A 24,747-nucleotide genomic window follows, 5' to 3' on the forward strand; every position below is an offset into this window, starting at 1 on the left:
AGCCAGTAATCACAATATGATTGAGTTCAACTTGAAATTTGGTAGGGAGAAATAAAGTCTGATGTAGCAGTATTTCAGTGGAGTAAAGAAAATTATAGTAGTATTAGAGAAGAGTTGGCCAAAGGAGATGCTGGTAGGGATGTCTGCAGAGCAGCAAGGTCATGAGTTTCTGGGGGAAATGAAGAGGGTACAGGATAGATGTGTTCCGAAAATGAAGAAATACTCTAATGTCAAGGGAAGTCAAAGCTCATGAAAAAGCAAAAGAGAGGGCATACGACAAAGAAAAAATTAGCAGGAAGATGGAGGATTGGGAAACTTCTAAAAACCTACAAAGAATCACTAAAAGAGTCATAAGAAGGGAAAAGATGAAATATGAAAGCAAGCTAGCAAACAACATCAAAGTGGATAGTCAAAGCTTTTTCAAGTATGTAAAAAATAAAAGAGAGATCAGAGTGGATATAGTGCCACTAGAAAATGAGGCTGGAGAAAAAATAATGGGGGACAAGTAGATGGCTGATGAACTAAGTGAGTATTTTGCATCAGTCTTCACTGTGAAAGACACTAGCTGATGTTGAAAGGTGTGAGGGAAGAGAAGTGAGTGCAGTCACTATTATAAGGTAGAAGGTGCTCAAAAAGCTGAAAGACCTAAAGGTACATAAGTCATCTGGACCAGATGAACTGCACCCTAGGGTTCTGAAAGAGATAACGGTAGAGATTACAGAGGCATTAGTAATGATCTTTCAAAAATCATTGGTGCCAGTGGACTGGAAAATTGCAAATGTCACTCCATTCTTTAAGAAAGGAGAAGGCAGCGGAAAGGAAATTATAGACCAGTTAGCCTGACCTCAGTGGATGGGAAATTGTTGAAGTCAATTGTTAAGAATGACGTTATGGAGTACTTGGTGACACAGGACAAGATAGGACAAAGTCAGCATGGTTTCCTTAAGGGAAAATCTTGCCTGACAAACCTGTTGGAATTCTTTGAAGAGATTACAAGTAGGATAGTTAAAGGGGATGCAGTGGATGTTGTAGATTTGGACTTTCAGAAGACCTTTAACAAGATGCCACACATGAGGCTGCTTATCAAGCTAAGAGCCTATGGTATTACAGTTAAGTTACTAACATGGTTAGAGCATTGGCTGATTGGTAGGAGGCAGCGAGTGGGAATAAAAGGATTCATGTCTAGTTTGCTGCCAGTGGCCAGTGGTGTTCCACAGGGGTCGTTGTTGTGATCACTTCTTTTTATGCTGTATATCAATGATTTAGTGATGACTTTGTTGTCAAGTTTGCAGATGGTATGAAGATTGGTGGAGGGACAGGTAGTGTTGAGGAAACAGGAAGGCTGCAGGACTTAGACAGATTAGGAAAATGGGCAAGAGAATGGCAAATGAAATACAATGTTGGAAAATGCATGGTCATGCACTTCAGCAGCAGAAATAAATGTGTAGATTATTTTCTAAACAGGGAGAAAATCCAAAAATCTGTGATGCAAAGGTACTTGGGAGTCCTTGTGCAGAACACCTGAAGGTTAACTTGCAGGTTGAGTCGGTGGTGAGGAAGGCAAATGCCATGTTAGTATTCATTTCAAGAGGTCTAGAATACAAGAGGAGGGATGTGATGCTGAGGTTTTATAAGACACTGGTGAGGCCTCATATTGAGTATTGTGAACAGATTTGGGTTCCTCATTCTAGTAAAGAAATGCTGGCATTGGAGAGAGTTCAGAGGAGGTTCACAAGGATGGTTCTGGGAATGAAAGGGTGATCATATGCGAAATGCTTCATAGCTCTGGGTCTGTACTCATTGGAATATAAAACATAGAACATAGAAATTTACAACAAATTACAGGCCCTTTGACCCACAATGTTGTGCTGACCACGTAACTTACTCTAGAGACTGCCTAGAATTTCCCTACCACATAGCCCTCTATTTTTTAAGCTCCATGTACCTATCTAAGAGTCTCTTAAAAGACCCTGTTGTTTCCGCTTCCACCACTGCCACTGGCAGTGCATTGCACGCACCCACCACTCTGTGTGTGAAAAGCTTATTGCTGACATCCCCTCAGTACCTATTTCCAAGCGCCTTAAAACTATGCCTCCTTGTGTTAGCCATTTCGGCCCTGGGTAAAAGCCTCTGACTATCCACACGATCAATGCCTCTTATCATCTTACACACCTCTATCAGGTCACCTCATATCCTCCGTCGCTCCAAGGAGAAAAGGCCAAATATACTCAACTTATTCTCATAAGATACACCTTCCAATCCAGACAGCATCCTTGTAAATCTCCTCTGCACTCTCTCTATAGTATCCACACTCTTCCTGTAGTGAGGTGATCAGAACTGAACACAGTACTCCAAGTGGGGTCTGACCAAGGTCTTCAATAAGACCTTAAGACAAAGGAGCAGAAGTCAGCCATTCAGCCCATCGAGTCTGCTCTGCCATTTCATCATGTAACATTACCTCATGACTCTTGAACTCATTCCCATGGTTGATGAAGGCCAACACACTATATGCCTTCTTAAAGACACTGTCAACCTGTGCAGCAGCTTTAGGCGTCCTATAGACATGGACTCCAAGATCTCTCTGATCCTCCACACTGCCAAGAGTCTCGCCATTTATATTATATTCTGTCTTCAAATTGGACCTACCATAATGAACCACTTTACACTTATCTGGGTTGAAGTCCATCTGCCTCTTCTCAGCCCAGCTCTGCATCGTATTGATGTCTTGCTGTAACCTCTGACAACCCTCCAGACAATCCACCACACCCCCAACCTTTGTGTCACCAGCAAACTTATCCTTCTACTTCTTCATCCAGGTCATTTATAAAAATCACCAAGAGGAAGGGGTCCCAGAAGAGATCCCTGTGGAACACCACTGGTCACTGACCTCCATGCAGAATTTGAACCATCTACAACCACCCTTTGCTTTCTGTGGGCAAGTCAATTCTGGATCCACAAAGCAAGGTCTCCTTGGATCCCATGCTTCTTACTTTCTGAAGGAGCCTTGCATGGGGAATCGTATCAAATGCTTTACTGAAATCCATATACACTACATCCACTGCTCTACCTTCATCAATGTGTCTTGTTACATCCTCAAAGAATTCGGTCAGGCTCGTAAGGCACCACTTGCCCTTGACAAAACCAAGCTGACTATCCCCAATCAGAGTATGTCTCTCCAAATGCTCATAAATCCTGCCTGTCAGTATCTTCTCCAACAACTTGCCCACCATTCACTGGTCTATAATTTCCTGGGTTATCTCATAGAGTAATAGAGAAGTACAGCACAGAAACAGGCCTTTTGGCCCATCTAGTCCATGCAAAAACCATTTAATCTGCCTACTCCCATCGACCTGCACCGAGACCATAGCCTTTCCTACCCCTTCTTCCATGTACCTATCCAAACTTCCCTCAAGCATTGATATCGAGCTCACATGCACCACTTGTGCCGGCAGCTCGTTCCACACTCTCTCAACCCTCTGAGTGAAGAAGTTTCCCCTCATGTTCCCCTTAAACCTTTCACCTTTCACCCTTAACTCATGACCTCTGGTTGTTATCCCACTCATGGAAAAAGACTGCTTGTATTTACCCAATCTAAACCCCTCATAATTTTGTATACCTCTATCAAATGTCCTCTCAATCTTCTACATTCTAAGGAATAAAGTCCCTAACCTATTTAATCTTTCTGTTTTTTTACTCCCTTTCTTGAACAAGGGAACAACATTTGCAATCCTCTAATCCTCTGGTACTTCTCCCGACCCCATTGATGATGCAAAGATCATCGCCAGAGGCTCAGCAATCTCCTCCCACACTTCCCACAGTAGCCTGGGGTATATCTCATCTGGTCCTGGGGACATATTTAACTTAATGCTTTTCAATAGCTCCAGCACATCCTTTTTTAATGTCTATACACTCAAGCATTTCTGTCTGCTGTAAGTCATCCCCACAATTGCCAAGGTCCTTTTCACTGGTGAATACTGAAGCAAATATTCATCAAGTATCCCCGCTACCTTTTCCAACTCCACTAACACACCTGATTGGTCCTATTCTCTCATGGCATTCCCTTTCTTTTCACATACTTGTAGAATGCCTTGGGGTTTTCCTTAATCCTGCTCATTAAGGCCTTCTCATGGTCCCTTCTGGCTCTCCAAATTTCATTCTTAAGCTCCTTATTAACAACCTTGTAGTTTTCTAGAGCTCTAACAGTAATGAGTTTTTTGAACCTTTCATAAGCTTTTCTTTTCTTCTTAACTAGATTTTCTACATCCTTTGTAACCATGGTTCTTTAACTCTACCATCCTTTCCCTGCCTCAGTGGAACATACCTATACAGAACTCCATGCAAATGGTCCCTGAACATGTCACATTTCTGCCGTGCATTTCCCTGAGAACATCTGCTCTCAATTTATGCTCCAAAGTTCCTGCCTAATAGCATCATATTCCCCCCCCCCCACCCCAATTAAATGTTTTACCAAACTGTCTGCTCCTATCCCTCTCCAGCACTATGGTGAACGAGAGAGTTATAATCACTACCTCCAAAATGCTCTCCCACCGAGAGATCTGACACCCGACCAGGTTCATTTCCCAATACCAGATCAAGGACAGCCTCTCCTCTAGTTAGCTTATCTACATAATGTGTCAGGAAATCTTCCTGAACACACCTGACGAACTCCACCACATCAGAGGTGTCAGTGTTGCAGTTGAACAGGGGAAACTATGGAGCCATGAGGGAGGAGCTGGCCAAAGTTAACTGGATGGATATCCTAGCAGAAAAATCAGTGGAACAGCAATGGCAGGTATTCTTGGGAATAATGCACAAGGTGCAAAATCAGTTCATCCCCCGGAGAAGGAAGGATTCAAAGGGGGGAAAGGGGCCACAGTGGTTGACAAAGGAAGTCAGAGATTGCATAGCATTAAAAAAAAGGAAATATGACAGAGCTAAGGTGAGTGGGAGGACAGACATTAGGGAAAATTTTTAAGGAACAACAGAACTTAACTAAAAAGGCAATACGGGGAGAAAAAATGAGGTACGAACGCAAGCTAGCCAGGAATATAAAGGAGGATAGCAAAAGCTTTTTTAGGTATGTGAAGAGAAAGAAGATAGTTAATAACAATGTTGGGCTCTTGAAGAATGAATTGGGTGAAATTGTTATGGGAAACAGAGAAATGGCAGAAGAATTTAATAAGTACTTTAGATCTGTCTTCACTAGGGAAGACACAAGCAATCTCCCAGATGTATGGATGGGCCAAGGACATAGGGTAACAGAGGAAATGAAACAGATTGACATTAGGAAGGAAACGGTGATGAATAGACTGATGGGACTGAAGGCTAACAAATCCCCAGGTCCAGATGGTCTGCATCCTAGGGTACTAAAGGAGGTGGCCCCAGAAATTGCGGATGCATTAGTAATCATTTTCCAATGTTCCTTAGATTCAGGATCAGTTCCTGAGGATTGGAGAATGGCTAATGTTATCCCACTTTTTAAGAAAGGAGGGAGGGAGAAAACAGAGAACTATCGTCCTGTCAGCCTAACATCAGTAGTGGGGAAGATGCTAGAGTCCATTATTAAAGATGAAATAGTGGCATATCTAGATAGCAGAGATAGGATTGAGCCGAGCCAGCATGGATTTACCAAGGGTAAATCATGCTTGACTAATCTATTGGAGTTTTTCGAGGATGTAACCAGGAAATTAGACAAGGGAGATCCAGTGGATGTAGTGTACCTCGATTTACAGAAGGCATTTGATAAGTTCCCACATAGGAGATTGGTGGGTAAAATCAGAGCTCATGGCATTGGGGGGAAGACATTGACATGGATAGAAAACTGGTTGGCAGATAGAAAGCAAAGGGTAACGGTGAATGGGTGTTTCTCGGAATGGCAGGTGGTGACTAGTGGGGCGCCACAGGGCTCGGTATTGGGACCACAACTGTTTACTATTTACGTCAACGATTTAGATGAAGGCATTGAGAATAACATCAGCAAGTTTGCTGATGATACTAAGCTGGGTGGCAGTGTGACATGTAATGAGGATGTTAGGAGAATTCAGGGTGACTTGGATAGGCTGAGTGAGTGGGCAGATACTTGGCAGATGATGTTTAATGTGAATAAGTGTGAGGTTATCCACTTTGGGAGTAAGAACAGGAAGGCAGATTATTATCTAAGCAGTGTAGAGTTAGGTAAGGGAGAAATACAAAGAGATCTAGGAGTCCTTGTTCATCAGTCACTGAAGGTGAATGAGCAAGTGCAGCAGGCAGTGAAGAAGGCTAATGGAATGTTGGCCTTTATTACAAAGGGAATTGAGCACAAGAGCAAGGAAATCCTTTTGCATTTGTACAGGGCCCTGGTGTGACCACACCTGGAGTATTGTGTACAGTTTTGGTCTCCAGGGTTAAGGAAGGACATCCTGGCTGTAGAGGAAGTGCAGCGTAGATTCACAAGGTTAATTCCTGGGATGTCCAGACTGTCTTACGCAGAGAGGTTAGAGAGACTGGGCTTGTACACGCTGGAATTAAGGAGATTGAGAGGGGATCTGATTGCAATTTATAAGATTATTAAGGGATTGGACAAGATAGAGGCAGGAAATATGTTCCAGATGCTGGGAGAGTCCAGTACCAGAGGGCATGGTTTGAGAATAAGGGGTAGGTCATTTAGGACAGAGTTAAGGAAAAACTTCTTCTCCCAGAGAGTTGTGGGGGTCTGGAATGCACTGCCTCTGAAGGCAGTGGAGGCCAATTCTCTGGATGGTTTCAAGAAGGAGCTAGATAGGTATCTTATGGATAGGGGAATCAAGGGAGATGGGGACAAGGCAGGAACCGGGTATTGATAGTAGATGATCAGCCATGATCTCAGAATGGCGGTGCAGGCTCAAAGGGCCGAATGGTCTACTTCTGCACCTATTGTCTATTGTCTATTGTCTATCTAAACCTTTTGCACTAAGGAGATGCCAATCAATATTAGGGAAATCTGCCAGCTCCTCAATATGCCTGTTACTATTGGGTGGGGGGAGAGTGTCTATAAAACACACTCAATAGAGTTCACACAAAGTACACTGCAGATGCTGTGGTCAAATCAAGATGTACAAAAAAGCTGGGTGAACTCAGCAGGTCTGGCAGCATCCGTTGAAAGAAGCAGTCAACGTTTCGGGTCGAGACCCTTCATCAGGACTAAAGAAGGAGGTGGCAGGGGCCCTATAAAGAAGGTGGAGGGAGGGTGGAAAACCAACAAGAGGAAAGATCAAGGGGTGGGGTAGGGGAAGCAGGGAGGGGATAGGCAGGAGAGGTGAAGAAGGAATCTCAGGGGAAAGCACTATGGGTAGTTGAAGAAGGCAGAGTCATGAGAGGTGATAGGCAGCTAGAAGAGGAGACAGAGTGTAGGTGGGATGGGAGAAGGGAGAGGGAGGGAATTACCGGAAGTTGGAGAATTCGATGTTCATGCCAAGGGACTGGAGACTACCCAGACGGTATTTGAGGTGTTGTTCCTCCAATCGAAGTTCGGCCTCATCATGGCAGTAGAGGAGGCCCTGTACGGACATATCCGAATGGGAATGTGAAGGAGAGTTGAAGTGAGTGGCAACCGGGAGATCCTGTCTGTTGTGGCGGACGGAGCGGAGGTGCTTGACAAAGCGGTCCCCCAATCTGTGTTGGGTTTCCACCCTCCCCAACAGCATTAAGAAACCTCTCCGCCAGGATATTGGTCCCACTCGGATTCACATGCAACCCATCCTTTTGGTACAGGTCACACCTGCCCCAGAAGAGGTCCTACCCTAGGGATCGTGATCATCCAAGACAGTCACTCACGGTTTCACTGCGCCTTCACGCCAACTCCGGTGCCTCCGAATAGGGGGGAGCAACATGGTCTCCACCCAGGTCAGAACTTCCGAACCCAATGCAGTTTCTCTTGTGACCCAACCCGACAGCATATCACGACATACTCCGGCCCAATTCAAACCACCCCTCCCCCCCCAGGACCCCAGTAGTACCAGGCAGTTCTACCGCCATTGGGTCAACACTAGTCTGAACTAGAACAAAGTCTTTGCCCATCATTTTATCAAACCTCCGCTCCAGTCCTGCAGTGTCCATAACCACGCATCGTAATCACTTTACCAAACAATAGCTTAACACAGACTTAAACACACAACCCACTGGATCAGTGCTCAGGGCAATCACACAGCATCCAACAAAATTGATCCCAGACGATCCCCGCTCAAGGAGATCCAACAAGCTAAAAGCAGAACAGAGCAGCTGAATGAAATACCTACAGCATAACAGCAAAGACGTGAGCCAGGGCTTTGCATACTCAGTACATTGATTTATGAAGGCCAATGTGCCAGAAGCTTTCTATACAACCCCATCTATCTGTGACACCACTTCCAATGAACTATGGACCTGTATTCCCAGATCCCTTTGTTCTACCACAGTCCTCAGTACCCTATTGTTCACTGTAAGATCCTCCCTGTTTGGTCGTACTGAAGTGTAACACCTCGCACTTGGCTCCATTAAATTCCATCTGCCATTCCTCAGCCCAGTTTTCCAGCTGGTCCGGATTACAGCTGCAATCCATGATAGTTTTCCTCGCTGTCCACTATCCCCCCCCCCCCCCCCACCAATCTTGGTGTCATTGCATATCTGCTGATCCAGTTAACTATATACCGGTAATCATCTAGATCATTGATATAGATGACAAACAACATTGGACCCATCACCGATCCCTGTGGCACTCCACTAGTCACAGGCCTCCAGTGTTATAACCATCTATCACTCGCTGGCTTCTCCCACAAAGTCAATGTCTAATCCAATTTATTACCTCATCCTGAATGCCAAGCGACTGAACCTTCTTGACCAGCCTCACATGCGGGACCTTGTCCCCTGTGTAGACAATATCTACTGCTTTGCCTTCATCCACTTTCCTGGTAACTTCCTTGAAAAACTCTTTAAAATTGCTAGACATGACTTACCACACACAAAACCATGCCGACTATCCTTAATCAGCACATATCTATCCAAATACTCATATTCGGTGCCTTAGAATATCTTCCAATAAGTTTCCAACTACCAATGTCAGGTTTTCTGGCCTATGATATCCTGGTTGATGTTAGAGCAGATTTCTTAAACAGCAGAACAACACTGGCCATCCTCCAGTCCTCTGGTACCTCCCCTGTTGCTAAGGATGATTTAAATATCTCTGCGGGGGCCCTGGCAGTTGACTCCTGCAGGGTCCGAGGGAACACATCAGGCCCTGGGATTTGCCTCAGAGCAGCAAACACCTCTTCCTCTGTAATATGTACAGGGTCCATGAAGTTGATGCCATTTTGCCTCAGTTCTATAGACTCCATATCTCTCTCCTGAGTAAATACAGATGCAAAAAAATTCTTTTAAGATTTCCCCCATCTCTTTTGGCTCCACACATGGATTACCATTCTAATCTTCCAGAGGACCAATTGTCTCCCTTGCAATCCTTTTGATCTTCAGAATCCCTTCGGGTTCTCCTTCACCTTGTCTGCTAGGGCAAGCTTGTGTCTTGTTTCAGCCCTCTTGATTTCTTTCTTAAGTGTTCCCTTCCATTTCTTATACTCAATAAGCACATCATATGTTCCAATCTGCCTACAGCTGCTATGCACCTCCTTTTTTTTAATCCTTAACCAGGACCTCAATATCTCTTGAAAACCCAAGTTCCTAACACCTGTTATCTTTACCTTTTATTCTGACAGACACATACAAGCTTTGTACTCTCAACATTTCACTTTCCACTTCCTAAATACACCTTTGCTTGAGAACAGCCTGTCCTAATCCTCACTTGCCAGATCCTTTCTGATACCATCAAAATTGGCCTTTCTCCAATTTAGGATCTCAACGTACAGACCAGCCCTATCTTTTTCCATATTTACTTTGAATTAAGTGCGCATGCGCTGGCCATGCACGCAGCCTGTTACAGCCGCTCTGACTACTTTTCTTACTTTTCTAACTTACGTTATTTGTTGTATTTTTTTCTTTCACGGTAACACGTCGAAGCTGCACCCTCTCTAACATGCTGGTGGAGAGAGTTTTATTCTGGTTTATAGCACTGGAAATATTTACGTTCGGACACGGCTCATTAGTGGAGCAGCAGTATGATCTCATTGTTTATTCCAGGGACCAGCTGATCATGCTTAGGCCGGCCGGTTTAGCGAACAGAGTGGCGGATACTCCTGCTGAAATCCGGAGGAAAACACACAGAGGATGCAGAGGGGGATCAAAAAGGCGAGGGAGGAGGACTGGCTCGAGACAACAGAGACTTATGGAGAAGAGGAGTTATAAGCCGTGTCTCCCCTCTCTCATTATGGGCAATGTGAGATCGCTGGGTAATAAAATGGACGAGTTGGCAGCGCTAGCCAGGAGTCAGAGGACTTTTCGGGAGAGCAGTGTTATGTGTTTTACTGAAACGTGGCTGCACGAGGACATACCTGACCAAAATGTTTCCATAGAGGGATTCCAGACCGTTTGGCCCGATCGGAATTGCACTGAGAACGGTAAGCGTAAAGGAGAGGGGCTTGCTGTTCTGGTTAACAACAGATGGTGCAATCCTGGTCATATTACAATCAAGGAATGTGTTTGTAGCCCTTTTTGAACTTTTTGCTGTTGGACTCTGGCCATATTATTTGCCAAGGGAAATCTCACATGCAATTGTGGTTGTTGTGTACATCCCTCCCTCTGCCAACCCAACGTTGACATGTAGCATCATTCACACCGTCATAGCCAGACTACAAACCCAGCACCCGAGTGCCCTCATTACCATCTCAGGTGACTTCAACCACGTTACCATGGCTAGAACACTGCCCAACTTCACGCAGTGTGTGAGCTGTACAACCAGAGGGGAGAGGACCCTGGACTTGATGTATGCTAACGTTAAGGATGCTTACAGCTCCTCTCCCCTCCCCCCACTGGGAAGGTCAGATCACAACCTGGTGCATCTCAAACCCTGCTACGTGCCTCTGGTGAAGAGTAAACCTGCAACCTCGAGGTCAGTGAGGAAATGGTCGGGGGAGGCTTTTGAGGCACTCCAGGGTTGTTTTGAGGCGACAGACTGGCAGGCGCTCTGTGAGCCACATGGAGAGGACATTGATGGGCTCACAGAGTGCATCACTGGTTACATCAACTTCTGTGTGGACTGCAATGTTCCGGCAAGAACTGTCCTTTGTTATTCAAATAACAAGCCATGGGTAACAAAGGACATTAAGGACATCCTGAATGCTAAAAAGAGGGCGTTTAGAGATGGAAATAGGGAGGAGCTGAGGACAATACAGAGGGACAAAAAAGCTGGATGAACTCAGCAGGTCGGGCAGAATCCGTTGAAAGAAGCAGTCAACGTTTCGGATCCAGACCCTTCGTCAGGACGATCCGAAACGTTGACTGCTTCTTTCAACAGATGCTGCCCGACCTGCTGAGTTCATCCAGCTTGTTTGCAAGTCTTGACTTGACCACAGCATCTGCAGTGTACTTTGTGTTGACAATACAGAGGGACCTGAAAGCCAAGATCAGGGAGGCTAAAGACAGGTATAGGAGGAAGCTTGAGTGGAAACTCCAGCAGAACAACATGAGAGGGGTCTGGAGTGGGATGAGGACCAACACTGGGTTCCGGCAAACTAGCAACAGAGGAGCTGAAGGCAGTGTGGGTAGGGCCAACGAACTTAACCTGTTCTTCAACAGATTTGACACTGGCCCCTGCCCATCCCCCACATGATTCATCTGTTGTCGGCCCCCAACCAACACATACTCCACTCTCCCCACCTACCCCTCCTCACCTGATGGCATGAACATTGACTTCTCTAACTTCCGTTAATGCCCCTCCTCCCCTTCTTACCCCATCCCTGACATATTTAGTTGTTTGCCTGTTCTCCATCTCCCTCTGGTGCTCCCCCCCCCCTCCTTTCTTTCTCCTGAGGCCTCCCGTCCCATGATCCTTTCCCTTCTCCAGCTCTGTATCACTTTCGCCAATCACCTTTCCAGCTCTTAGCTTCATCTTACCCCCTCCGGTCTTCTCCTATCATTTCCCCCTCCCCCCACAACTTTCAAATCTCTTACTATCTTTCCTTTCAGTTAGTCCTGATGAAGGGTCTCGGCCCGAAATCTCGACAGTGCTTCTCCCTATAGATGCTGCCTGGCCTGCTGTGTTCCATCAGCATTTTGTGTGTGTCATCATGGCTGATGCAATTTTCCTCTCAGTCTGAATTAGTCCCTGTCCAGTTCAGGTGTAAACTGCCTCTTCCGTACAGGTCGCACCATCCCTTGAAGAGAGCCTAATTGTGGTGAACTACATATACCTGTCTGGACATGCCCCCTGCTGACTGCTCCTGTGGCTCCTCCCACAGACCCCTGTATAAAGGCGATTGAGGTCTGAGCCCGGCCTCTCTGTCTCCAGGATGTAGTCTGGTGGTCAACCACTGCTTGTTCCTTCTTCCAGTCAATAAAAGCCGAAATCTCGCCTTTACGTCTCAGAGAGAGTTATTGATGGTGCATCACTAATACAAAAGTTTTATGCTCTCCCTCCTACACCAACTCCTTAGCCACATATTAAACTGCATAATCTTCCTATTTCTGGCCTCACGAGCACATGCCACAGGTAGAAATCCTGAGATCACAACTCTGAAGGTCAGCTCTTTAAGTTAGCACCTAGCTCCCTAAACTCCCTGTGCAGAATCTCGTCACTTATACTACCCATGTCATTGGTACCTACATGGACCACGACTTCTGGCTGTTCACCCTCCCACTTCAGAATGCTGAGGACTCAGACCCTGGCACCCGGGAGGTAACATACCATCCGGGAATCTCGTTCTCGCCCACAGAACCTCCTGTCCTTTCCCTTAAGTAACGAATCCTCTATCACCACGGCGTACCTCTTCTCTTCTTTCCGCCCCTCTCCCTTCTAAGTCACAGAGTCAGACTCAGTGCCAGAGACTTGGCCACTGTGACTTTCCACTATTAGGTCATTCCCTACCCCCCTCCACCCCCAACAGTAGATAGATAGATAGATAGATAGATACTTTATTCATCCCCATGGGGAAATTCAACTTTTTTCCAATGTCCCATACGCTTGTTGTAGCAAAACTAATTACATACAATACTTAACTCAGTAAAAAATATGATATGCATCTAAATCACTATCTCAAAAAGCATTAATAATAGCTTTTAAAAAGTTCTTAAGTCCTGGCGGTTGAATTGTAAAGCCTAATGGCATTGGGGAGTATTGACCTCTTCATCCTGTCTGAGGAGCATTGCATCGATAGTAACCTGTCACTGAAACTGCTTCTCTGTCTCTGGATGGTGCTATGTAGAGGATGTTCAGAGTTATCCATAATTGACCGTAGCCTACTCAGCGCCCTTCACTCAGCTACCGATGTTAAACTCTCCAGTACTTTGCCCACGACAGAGCCCGCCTTCCTTACCAGCTTATTAAGACGTGAGGCGTCCCTCTTCTTAATGCTTCCTCCCCAACACGCCACCACAAAGAAGAGGGCGCTCTCCACAACTGACCTATAGAACATCTTCAGCATCTCACTACAGACATTGAATGACGCCAACCTTCTAAGGAAGTACAGTTGACTCTGTGCCTTCCTGCACAAGGCATCTGTGTTGGCAGTCCAGTCTAGCTTCTCGTCTAACTGTACTCCCAGATACTTGTAGGTCTTAACCTGCTCCACACATTCTCCATTAATGATCACTGGCTCCATATGAGGCCTAGATCTCCTAAAGTCCACCACCATCTCCTTGGTCTTGGTATGCAACAGTATACCTATTGTTGGGGGGGGGGGGGTTACTCTGCATTGATAATTTAACCTCTTTTCCCTTCCTGACTGTCATCCAGTTTCCTGTGTCCTGTACCTGGGGTGCAACCACCTCTCTCTGTGTCCTGTCTATCCCCCCTCAGCCTCCTGAATGATCCGGAGTTCACCCAGTTCCAGCTGACACTGAATGTCTCCCTGCCTTCTCCTTGCATAGGAGCACATATAAGGAAGGAAGAACAATAAACTGTGTGAGGGGGAGGGGAACCATCCCTAAGGCATTTTTGCCTTCTCTTGCTGAGGCTTCTCTGTGCTGAAGCCTTGAAGAACTAAAGTTTAAAAAATCTACACTCTGACTCTGACCACCCCAAAAATAGCTCGTCCACTTGCCCCTGCCTTGCTTTATTTTTGTTCTTGCCAATCAAGTCCAAGTCCAGACCTCAATCCAATTGAGAGGTGGCTGGACTTGGAAAGGGCTGTTCACGCATGATCCCCGTGCAATCTGACAGAGCTTGAGCAGTTTTGTAAAGAAGAATGGGGAAAAATGCAGTGTCCAGATGTGCAAAGCTGGTAGAGTCCCGTCCACACAGGCATGTAACGCCGCCCCTGTAATTCTGCCAAACCTCCATCTACTAAATACTGACTTGAAGGGAAAGCAATGACTTACTTTGTGTTTTTCATTTGTAATTAAACAGTATATCACCCCAGCTGACTCACAGGTGAAGTGTCGCCTCACCTGGAAGGACTGTCTGGAGCCCTGAATGGTGGTGAGGGAGGAAGTGTAAGGGCAGGTGTTGTAATGTGAGCATTATTTAAAGTAAGTTAATACTAGCTGGGAAGCTGTTTTTAAAGCAAGGCTGGTTCTGGGGCCATGGGGGTTTCACCTCCATTCTTTTTACTCCCGGTGTGCCTTGTACATAGTTCATCTGCCATGCCACACGAGTTGCCTGAAGGCCTCTGTACATAAATTTGCTGTTCCTGATAAAGTTGCTCTTTTGGACATGAAACTGTCGAGTGGTCCTTTCTCGAAGTAGAAGTTACCACAGCAGGTTTCGTACTTCTATATATTGGTGAGACCCGACGCAGACTGGGAGACCATTTCACTGAACACCTACGCTCAGAGGAAGCAGGATCTCCCAGTGGCCACACATTTTAATTTCATGTCCTATTCCTATTCCGATATGTCTATCCATGGCCTCCTCTATTGTCAAGATGAAGCCACACTCAGGTTGGAGGAACAAAACCTTATATTCCGTCTGGGTAGCCTCCAACCTGATGGCATGAACATTGATTTCTCTAACTTCCATTAATGCCTCTCCTCCCCTTCTTACCCCATCCCTAATTTTTTATTTTTAATCATTATTTTCTCTCTTTTTCCTTCTTTTTTTTCTCTTTTTCCCTCTCACAATAACTCCTTGCCTGTTCTCCATCTTCCTCTGGTGCTCCCCTCCCCCTTTCTTTCTTCCAAGGCCTTCTGTCCTATGATACTCCCCCTTCTCCAGCCTTGTATCCCTTTTGTCAATCAACTTCCCAATTCTAGGCTTCATCCCTCCCTCCCACTTTCAAATCTCTTACTATCTCTTTTTTCCATTAGTCCTGACCAATGGTCTCGACCCAAAACGTCGACTGTACTTCTCCCTATAGATGCTGCCTGGCCTGCTGCGTTCCACCAGCATTTTGTGTGTGTTGCTTGAATTTCCAGCGTCTGCAGATTTTCTTGTGTTTAGTTATTTACCTGCAACTACCTTTATTATCTCAACTAACAAACATATGAATTTGCAAACTAGCTAACTGGGTATGCATCCTCTAGGTCTCTGTGATCCTCCATGAGCAAGGAAGAGGAAAGGTAAGACCCAGGGAAAAGATTCTGCACTTTCTCATGGTCCTGATTTAACGTCCACTGTTCGGTCATCCATTCCCCAAATCCTTCATTCTTATTCTTTTTCTTATCAGATCAATCTATGATATTTCAATTTCATAGGCTCAAGATCATCTGACTGTTTCAGCTTCTCACTGGATGTGAACACTGTTTTAAGGTTCTCCCTTCAGCCTTGTGACCGAGGTAATCTCTTTCGTTCTGCCTAACCCAGACTGTTTCAAACCAGTTCAACCAGGTCAGCGAAACACTGGACTGAGATGACCAGATCACAGGACGTTCCTTCTGCATGCCTGCCACTTTATGTAATATACCGTTTTGTATATGAGAACGGTCTCAGGTTCAGCAGGTCAACAAAAACACGTTCACCAGACCATAAGACACAGGAGCAGAATTAGGCCATCTGGCACATCGAGTCTGCTCCACCATTCAATCATGGCTGATCCTTTTTTCTATCACCTCCACAACCCCAGTTCCCGACCTTCTCGTCCTAACCTATTGATGCCATGTCCAATCAAGAACCTATCAATCTCTGTCAAATACACCCAACAACCTGGCCTCCACAGCTGTTTTGAAACAAACAAATTCCACAAATTGACCACCCTCTGGCTAAAGAAATTTCTCCACATCTCTGTTTTGAAAAGGCGCCCCTCTATCCTGAGGCTGTGTCCTCTTGTCCTAGACTCTCCCACCATGAGAAACATCCTTTCCACATCTACTCTGTCTAGGCCTTTCAACATTTGAAAGATTTCAATGAGGTCTCCCCTAATCCTTCTGAATTTCAGCGGGTACAGACCCAGAACCATCAAACGTTCCTTGTATGATAACCCCTTCATTCCTGGAATCATCCTTGTGAACCTCCTCTGGACCCTCTCCAATGCCAGCACATCTTTTCTTAGATGAGGAGCCCAAAACTGTTCACAATATTGAAGATGAGGCCTCACCAGTGCCTTATAAAGCTTCAGCATCACATCCCTGCTCTTGTATTCTAGACCTTTTGAAATGAATGTTAACATGGCATTTGCCTTCCTCACCACTGACTCAACTTGCAAGTTAACCTTCGGGGTGGTCTGCACAAGGACTCCCAGTCCCTCGGGATTTTCTCCATGTTTAGAAAATAGTCCACACATTTATTTCAACTACCAAAGACCATTCATTTTTCAATATTATCTTTCATTGGCCACTTTCTTTCCCATTCTCCTAATCTGTCTAAGTCCTTCTGCATCCTACCTGTTTCCACAAAACTACCTGCCCCTCCACCAATCTTCGTGTCATCTGCAAACTTGGCAACAAAGCCATCTATTCCATCATCTAAATGATTGATATACAACATAAAAAGAAGTGGCCCCAGCACTGACCCCTGTTGAACACCACTAGTTACTGGCAGCCAATCAGAAAAGGATCTTTTTATTCTGACTCACTGCCTCCTACCAATCAGCCAATGCTCTAACCATGTTAGTAACTTTCCTGTAATACCATGGGCTCTTAACTTGGTAAACAGCTTCATGTGTGGCACCTTGTCAAAGGCCTTCTGAAAGTCCAAATATACAACATCCACTGCATCCCCTTTATCTATCCTACTTGTAATCTCCTCAAAGAATTCCAACAGGTTCTTCAGGCAGGATTTTCCCTGAAGGAAACCATGCTGACTTTGTACTATCTTGTCCTGTGTCACAAAGTACTTCATCACTTCATCCTTAACAGTTGACTCTAACATCTTCCCAACCACTGAGGTCAGGCTAATTGGTCTATAATTTCCTTTCTGCTGCCTTCCTCGTTTCTTAAAGAGTGGAGTGACATTTGCAATTTTCCAGTCCTCTGGAACCATGCCAGAGTGCAATAATTTTTGAAAGATCATTTCTAATGCCACCACAATCTCTAACACTATCTCTTACAGAACCCTAGGGTGCAGTTCATCTGCTCTGGGTGACCTACATATCTTTAGGTCTTTCAGCCTTTTGAGCACCTTCTCTCTTACAACAGTAACTGCATCCACTTCTCTTCCTTCACACACTACAACATCAGCACACTGCTTGTGTCTTCCACAGTGAAGACTGACGCAAAATACTCATTTAGTTCATCAGCCATCTCGTTGTCCCCCATTATTATTTCTCCTGCCTCATTTTCTAGTTGTCCTACATCCACTCTCATTTCTCTTTTATTTTTAACATACTTGAAAAAACTTTTACTAGCTTGCTTTCATATTTCATCTTTTCCTTTCTAATAGTTTTTAGTTGCTCTCTGTAGGTTTTTAAAAGCTTTCCAATCCTCTATCTTCCCATTAATTTTTGCTTTGTTGTATGCCCTTTCTTTTGCTTTTACAATAGCTTTAACTTCTCTTGTCAGCCATGGTTGTACTATTTTACAATGTTATGGTAGTCATGGGAGATTTTAGCAAATCTCCCATTTGAGTATTTCTTCATTTTTGGAATACACATGTCCTGTACCTTCCTCATTTTTCCCAGAAACTCACACCATTACTGCTCTGCTGACATCCCTGCCAGCAGCTCTTTCCAGTTCACTTTGGCCAACTCCTCTCTCATACCACTGTAATTTCCCTTACTCCACTGAAATACTGCTACATCAGACTTTACTTACTCCCTATCAATTTTCAAGTTGAACTCAATCATATTGTGATCACTGGTTCCCAAGTGTTCTTTTACTATAAGCTTCCTAATCGCCTTCGGTTCATTACATTACACCCAATCCAGTATAGCTGATCCCCTAGTAGGCTCAATGAAAAACTGCTCTAAAAAGCTATCTCTTAGGCATTCAACAAACTCACTATCTTGAGATCCATTACCAACCTGATCTTCCCCAACTGACCTGCATGTTAAAATCTCCCATGACTACCATAACATTGCCCTTTTGACTCGCCCTTTCTACCTCCTGTTGTAATCTGTGGTCCACCTCCCAGCCACTGTTGGGAGGCCTGTATACAACTGCCATCAGTGTCCTTTTACCCTTGCAATTTCTTAACTCAACCCACAAGGATTCAATATCTTCTGATCCCATGTCACATCTTTCTACTGATTTGATGCCAGTCCTTACCAGCAGAGCCACACCTCCCCCTCTGCCTACTTTCCTATCCCTCTGATACAACGTGTAACCGTGGACATTCAGCTCCCAACTACAACCGTCCTTCAACCACGATTCAGTGATGGCCACAACATCATACTCAACAATCTGTAATATTTGCAACAAGATTATTTCTTATATTATGTGCAGTTAGATACAACACTTTGAGTACCATATTTGCTGTCCTTTTTGACTCTGCATCCCTAATGATTTGATACTCAGCCTTTTGGCTACAACTAAGTCCCATCACCTGCCTGCCCTTCCTGACAATCTGACTGCAGGCTATCTTTACATTTATATCATCTATCCTTTCCTGAGTCCCTTCACTCCGGTTCCCAGCCCCCTGCCAAGTTAGTTTAAACCCTCCCCAACAGCTCTAACAAACCTGCCCACGAGAATATCGGTCCCCTTTGGGTTCAGGTGCAACCCGGCACTTTTGAACAGGTCATACCTCCCCCAGAAAAGATCCCAATAATCCAAGAACCTGAAGCCCTGTCCCCTGTACCCACTTCTCAGCCACACATTTATCTGCCAGATCATCCTGTTTTACCCTCACTGGTGCGTGGCACAGGCAGCAATCCAGAAATTACTATCCAGGAAGTCCTGCTTCTCAACTTTCTACCTAGCTCTCTAAATTCTCTTTTCAGGATCTCTTTGCTTTTCCTTCCTATGTGATTGGGACCAATATGTACCAAGATATCTGGCTGCTCTCCTTCCCTCTCCAAAATGTTGTGGACGTGATCTAAGACATCCCTGACCCTGGTACCTGGGAGGCAACAAACCATCCTGGTGTCCTGTTCACATCTACAGAATCTCCTGTCTGTTCCCCTCTCTATCACTACCGCTTCCTTCTTCTCTCTCTTTACATTCTGCACCACAGACCCATGCTTGGTGCCTGTAGCCCAGTCACTGTGGCATTCTCCCAGGTCATCCCCCACAAAGGCATCCAAAGCGCTATGCTTGTTTTTGGGGGGAATGGCCACGGGGTGCTCTGCTCTAACTGGCTATTTCCATTCTCCTGACAGTCACTCAGCTACTCTCCTCCTGCAACTTCAGGGTGACTACTTCCCTATAACTCGGATCGATTACCTCCTCACTCTCCCATACAAGCCGAAGGTCACCCAGTTGCTGCTCCAGATCCCTAACACGGTCTTCAAGGAGCTGAAGCAGGATGCACTCCAAGCAGATGTAGTTCCCCGTGAGACTCTGTGTCTCCCAGTTCTCCAACATCGGGCATGATGAACACACCACAGCTATTTAAATACTACAGTAAAAGAGGGGGAGAAAAAACAAAATGGAAACCTTAAAAGGCGCTTTACACAGAGCCAATGCCTCTTCCGAGCCGACGTCTCCTTTAAGCCAAAGCCTGTCACTTCCACTCTCGCGTCTGGCCTACTCCTGACAATGGCTGCTCCGCCTATCCCTCTGTAATTTCATTTAGTTGGTAGAGCTCTGCTGATGCCGCTGATAGGCCACCTACAATGGACAAACTCTCTCCAAGCTCCCTTTTTAAATATCCAATGCCGACCTGCGAGAAATCTCTCTTGGTAAAGCTCTGTTAATGCTGCTGCTAGGGCAGGCACAATTCAATTGTTATCCCAGAGCTAGAGGCAGTTCACAAAAGACTGGAGGCACAAACAATCTTACAAAATAGCCACCTCCATTCCTGCAAGCACATGGTAAGAACAAAGACTTTTGCTTTATCAATTTCCACTGCCCTTGTCTCATTCTTTTCAATGATTTGTTCATTGCTGTTCTTCCTGGCCAATAGCGAGCTTTTTGATGAAGTGATTGATGAAGGTAGAGTTGAGGATGTTGTAAAGTGTTTAATGAAGTCCCTTATGGGATCCTCCTCTGGAATATTAAGATCCATGGTGAATTGGCCATTTGGATTCAGATCTGGCTTATCCATAGAAAACAGAAGGTGTGTAAGTCTGTAATTAGCAGTGTTCTGCAGTGATCTGTACTGAGACCTCTGCTGTTTGTGATGTAAATAAATGCCCTGGATGAAGATGTAGATGGGTTGGGTGGTAAGCTTGCAGGTGATATGAAGATTAGTGGTGTTGTGGATCGTGTAGAGGACTGCCGAAAGAGATGGTGGGTGCCTGGAACACCCTGCCTGGGGTGGTGGTAGAGGCAGATACATTAGTGACTTCTAGAACATAGAAATCTACCGCACATTACAGGCCCTTCGGCCCACAATGTTGTGCCAACAAAATAACTTACTCTAGAAACTGCCTAGAATTTCCCTACCACATAGCCCTCTATTTTTCGAAGCTCCATATATCAATCTAAGAGTCTCTTAAAAGAGTCTCTTAAGAGGTCTCAGTACAGATCACTGCAGAACACTGCTAGTTACAGACTTAAACACCTTCTGTTTTCTATGGATAAGCCAGATCTGAATCCAAATGGCCAATTCACCATGGATCTTAATATTCCGGAGGAGGATCCCATAAGGGACTTACTTCATTAAACACTTTACAACATCCTCAACTCTACCTTCATCAATCACTTCATCAAAAAGCTCGCTATTGGCCAGGAAGAACAGCAATGAACAAATCATTGAAAAGAATGAGACAAGGGCAGTGGAAATTGATAAAGCAAAAGTCTTTGTTCTTACCATGTGCTTGCAGGAATGGAGGTATAGCTATCTGTTGTACCTGCCTCCATCGCCATTGCTGGCAGCCCATTCCATGCACTTACCACTCTCTGTGTGAAAAATTCCAAGCACTTTAAAACTGTGCCCTCTTGTGCTAGCCATTTCAGCCCTGGGAAAAAGCCTCTGACTATCCACACGATTATCGCCTCTCATCATCTGATACACCTCTGTCAGGTCACCTCTCATCCTCCGTCGTTCCAGCAGCTCACTCTGATCCACATAAATCTGCAGCTGCCCTCATCCGCCCATTCCATCACCCCTCCGAGCCCGTCAGTGGCTATTCCACATCCTTGTCATGTCTCACGCTCTCCTCAGCTTTGTGCCGTCCACAGACTGGAGATATGACACTTAATTAACTCCTCCAAAGCATTATGGTATCTGGTGAAGAGGTGGAGTCCCAGCACGATTGCTGTGGTAAGCCACGGGTCACTGCTTGTCATCCAGAGTGAAACCGTTTCCTTATTTCAGTTCGCTCTGCATATCAGTCTGATCTGCTTTCAGACCAAATGCCCTCCTCTTCCTGCATGAAGGATGTGAGGCATTGGTGATGATCCATCTGATTGGCAACAGGAGGGATTTTTGAAGTAGGGAACTTGCATTGGAACTTGTTCAACCAGTTTGGATGGAGGAGGTGTTAGGGTCAGGGGTGCCTTGTATATGCAGTTAGATAGATAGATAGATAGATAGATAGATAGATAGATAGATAGATAGATAGATAGATACTTTTTTCATCCCCATGGGGAAATTCAACTTTTTTCCAATGTTCCATACACTTGTTGTAGCAAAACTAATTACATACAATTCTTAACTCAGTAAAAAAATATGATATGCATCTAAATCACCGTCTCAACAAGCATTAATAGCTTTTAAAAAGTTCTTAAGTCCTGGCGGTAGAATTGTAAAGCCTAATGGCATTGGGGAGTATTGACCTCTTCATCCTGTCTGAGGAGCATTGCATCGATAGTAACCTGTCGCTGAAACTGCTTCTCTGTCTCTGGATGGTGCTATGTAGAGGATGTTCAGAGTTATCCATAATTGACCGTAGCCTACTCAGCGCCCTTCGCTCAGCTACCGATGTTAAACTCTCCAGTACTTTGCCCACGACAGAGCCCGCCTTCCTTACCAGCTTATTAAGACGTGAGGCGTCCCTCTTCTTAATGCTTCCTCCCCAACACGCCACCACAAAGAAGAGGGCGCTCTCCACAACTGACCTATAGAACATCTTCAGCATCTCACTACAGACATTGAATGACGCCAACCTTCTTAGGAAGTACATTCGACTCTGTGCCTTCCTGCACAAGGCATCTGTGTTGGCAGTCCAGTCAAGCTTCTCGTCTAACAGTACTCCCAGATACTTGTAGGTCTTAACCTGCTCCACACGTTCTCCATTAATGATCACTGGCTCCATATGGGGCCTAGATCTCCTAAAGTCCACCACCATCTCCTTGGTCTTGGTGATATTGAGACGCAGGTAGTTTGAGTTGCACCATATCACAAAGTCCTGTATCAGTTTCCTATACTCCTCCTCCTGTCCATTCCTGACACACCCCACTATGGCCGTGTCATCAGCGAACTTCTGCACATGGCAGGACTCTGAGTTGATAAGCCGCTTCACACTGAAGGTCAGTTGTTTGTCATAATCGTATGCTACGCTCCAACATTTTATGTGGGACATTATATAAAGGCTTCTTAAAGTCCAAACACATGTCATCCACTGGTTTCTACCCATCTGTTCTGCAAGTTACACCCTCAGACAATGCAAGTCGACCAGCTGAGAATGATCTGCTCCTCATCAACCAATGGTAATATTGTCAGTGCCTGACACCCCCTCCCAGTGCTGTGTAGTTACCCCTTTGAGAGAAACCCCAGCTCACTGTCACTGTCCGACACCCCCTCCAGTGCTGTGTAGTTACCCCTTTGAGAGAAACCCCAGCTCACTGTCACTGTCCGACACCCCCTCCAGTGCTGTGTAGTTACCCCTTTGAGAGAAACCCCAGCTCACTGTCACTGTCCGACACCCCCTCCAGTGCTGTGTAGTTACCCCTTTCAGAGAAACCCCCAGCTCACTGTCACTGTCCAACACCCCTTCCCAGTGCTGTGTAGTTACCCCTTTGAGAGAAACCCCCAGCTCACTGTCACTGTCCAACACCCCTTCCCAGTGCTGTGTAGTTACCCCTTTGAGAGAACCCCAGCTCACTGTCACTGTCCGACACCCCCTCCAGTGTTGTGTAGTTACCCCTTTGAGAGAAACCCCAGCTCACTGTCACTGTCCAACACCCCTTCCCAGTGCTGTGTAGTTACCCCTCTGAGAAACCCCCAGCTCACTGTCACTGTCCAACACCCCTTCCCAGTGCTGTGTAGTTACCCCTTTCAGAGAATCCCCAGCTCACTGTCACTGTCCAACACCCCCTCCAGTGTTGTGTAGTTACCCCTTTGAGAGAAACCCCAGCTCACTGTCACTGTCCAACACCCCTTCCCAGTGCTGTGTAGTTACCCCTCTGAGAGAACCCCAGCTCACTGTCACTGTCCGACACCCCCTCCAGTGCTGTGTAGTTACCCCTTTCAGAGAATCCCCAGCTCACTGTCACTGTCCAACACCCCCTCCAGTGTTGTGTAGTTACCCCTTTGAGAGAATCCCCAGCTCACTGTCACTGTCCGACACCCCTTCCCAGTGCTGTGTAGTTACCCCTTTGAGAGAAACCCCAGCTCACTGTCACTGTCCGACACCCCCTCCAGTGCTGTGTAGTTACCCCTTTGAGAGAAACCCCAGCTCACTGTCACTGTCCGACACCCCCTCCAGTGCTGTGTAGTTACCCCTTTGAGAGAATCCCCAGCTCACTGTCACTGTCCGACACCCCCTCCAGTGCTGTGTAGTTACCCCTTTGAGAGAATCCCCAGCTCACTGTCACTGTCCGACACCCCTCCAGTGCTGTGTAGTTACCCCTTTGAGAGAATCCCCAGCTCACTGTCACTGTCCGACACCCCTTCCCAGTGCTGTGTAGTTACCCCTTTCAGAGAAACCCCTCGTAATTAGTCAGGGTTTCTCATGTTTGTGATCCTGCGACAGTGCAAAGGATGCCTACGCTGAGTAAAACTTCTCTTCGATGGGAGTTCAGTGATACTGTTTCCTCCTGTGCCCTCTGTGATCTCTGCAGCCCCCCGACTCTTTGACCATGTTTTCACCCAGACCCATCACCATAGACTTCACCCCTCCCCCTCCTCTGATTTCACCCCCCACCTGAAACTGTTCCCCCCTCCCCCAGCTTCTTACGATGACTTCTCCTTCTCTCCAGCCCTGAAGAAGGGTCTCAGCCCGAAACATCGACTGTCTACTCTTTTCTGTCAATGCTGCCTGGCCTGCTGCGTTCTTCCAGCATTTCGTG

The 24,747-nt window shown here is 45.8% G+C and overlaps 1 protein-coding gene across 1 annotated transcript in view; it reads right to left on the reverse strand.

The window, feature by feature from the left end:
* Positions 1–24,747, reverse strand: part of LOC140725866 (disintegrin and metalloproteinase domain-containing protein 12-like) — a 175,279-nt gene that overhangs the window by 143,150 nt on the left and 7,382 nt on the right. The gene's annotated exons all lie outside the window — the stretch shown is intronic.

The sequence above is a fragment of the Hemitrygon akajei genome, chromosome 4, assembly GCF_048418815.1.
Source record: "Hemitrygon akajei chromosome 4, sHemAka1.3, whole genome shotgun sequence".
Classification (NCBI taxonomy): Eukaryota; Metazoa; Chordata; class Chondrichthyes; order Myliobatiformes; family Dasyatidae; genus Hemitrygon; species Hemitrygon akajei.